Below are 2028 nucleotides of genomic sequence, written 5' to 3'. Positions count from 1 at the left end.
TCCTGTTTGAAAATCCCCTCCGACCCGAAACGCACCCTAAGAAACGTGAGCAGCATATGATTGGGAAACGTTCGACCCTGTATTTGCCAACCGTCAGACGCCCTTCAAGCCCGCTCCTCCACCTTCGACAAAGACTTTCAGATCACAGCAGGAGGTGAGGGACCGACACGTACCTACAGCATCTCGCAACAACCGTCACCAAACCAACGGCAACATAGAGGAGGATAAGAAAATGTTACTAGAACAAGGAAGTAGTGTACAATGGCTGGGATTATCAACAGTTTCAGTGGTGAGGATTCAGACAACAAAAACACAAGATTTTGACCAATTAAACTGCAGCTTTTTGTTTTCAAAACACTTAAACATGCTGACGTTCAGCATACAGGCAACACTAAATAATGAGAGCCCCGGATGTTTTGCAATTTTAGCTAATAAGCATGCAGTAGAAACGTCTTTTTTCCCTTTTGCGGTCAATTACTAAACTAACTACGAACAGCAGAAGTATTGCACTACAGTAATGCGAAGAACACTAGTTTGACGTGCACTATTGAAAATGGGATCGACGGCGGACATTATTTGCACATTTTATTGCGGAGAAAAATTAACCTGGCACACTAAAGCTACCCAGAGACCCGTTCTCATTTTCAGGCCACAAATTGAATTTTTTTTAATAAAACAAAAGTCCATTTCAGGCGCTTGGTGCCAACTAGACAGCACCAGATTTTAGTCAGTACTCCTATAGGATGAATAAAGCCAACCAGCACAACACTTAAGGTGCGGTCACATTCACCAAATTTGTCTTGATGTCTTGAACCTAGGGCTGCACGATTAATCGACTGCGATATTTAATGCGCATCTTATCAGTAAAGCCGGTTCTGTAATCAGCGGTAAATCTCCATCACCTGCGTGCTTTCACATTGAGCAGCATTAACTACACAGAGCCGTTGTTCACCGAGGAGCTGCGCAAAACCACGTTCATATTTGCCCGATTTTTTGCGCAGCTCGTCGGTGAACAACGGCTCTGTGTAGTTAATGCTGCTCAATGTGAAAGCACGCAGGTGATGGAGATTTACCGCTGATTACAGAACCGGCTTTCTGACAAGATGCGCGTTAAATATCGCATGCGATTTATCGTGCAGCCCTACTTGAACCTGATGAGAATTCTGCTTGAGGGAAATGTTTCATTCTCACGTAAAAATTCCTGATCACGTGGATTCCTATTAAAGGGATAGTTCACCCAAAAATTAACATTTTGTCATCATTTACTCACCCTCAAGTTGTTCCAAACCGGTATGAGTTTCGTTTTCTGTTGAACACAGAAGAAGATGTTTTGAAAAAGGTGATAACCAAACAGTTGATGGTAGCCATTGACTCGCATAGTATTTTTTTTCCATACTATGGAAGTCAATGGCTGCCGTCAAAACCTTTTCAGTTTTTGGTGAATTATCTCTTTAAAATGACTAGATTTCGCCTTTGAAGTTTCGCCGATCATTTTTACAGTCATGTGACTGAGCTCAACTTTAAAATAATTCGTTTGGGGGGATTTTATTCTTTTTTTTTTTTTACGAAAAAAATTGTCCATTGTCAATAGTGTAGTGATGCATTACATTTGAAAATATATATATATTTTTTTATATTTTACAATATTACTGTTTTGTGTAATATTAAAATGATAATTAACCCAAAAATTAACATTTTGTCATCATTTACTCACCCTCAAGTTGTTCCAAACCGGTATGAGTTTCGTTTTCTGTTGAACACAGAAGAAGATGTTTTGAAAAAGGTGATAACCAAACAGTTGATGGTAGCCATTGACTCGCATAGTATTTTTTTTCCATACTATGGAAGTCAATGGCTGCCGTCAAAACCTTTTCAGTTTTTGGTGAATTATCTCTTTAAAATGACTAGATTGATAGATGATTAAATTTTGCTAAATGTGACCGCACCTTTGCAGCCATGTGACGGAGTTACAATTTTTAAATTGTTTGTTTAAAAAAAAAAAAAAAAAAAAATCCCAAATAATCATTG

This window comes from Sinocyclocheilus anshuiensis, unplaced genomic scaffold (genome assembly GCF_001515605.1).
Source record: "Sinocyclocheilus anshuiensis isolate Anshui unplaced genomic scaffold, SAMN03320099.WGS_v1.1 scaffold1075, whole genome shotgun sequence".
In the NCBI taxonomy this organism is placed as follows: domain Eukaryota; kingdom Metazoa; phylum Chordata; class Actinopteri; order Cypriniformes; family Cyprinidae; genus Sinocyclocheilus; species Sinocyclocheilus anshuiensis.
Note: the sequence above shows the minus strand (reverse complement) of the source record.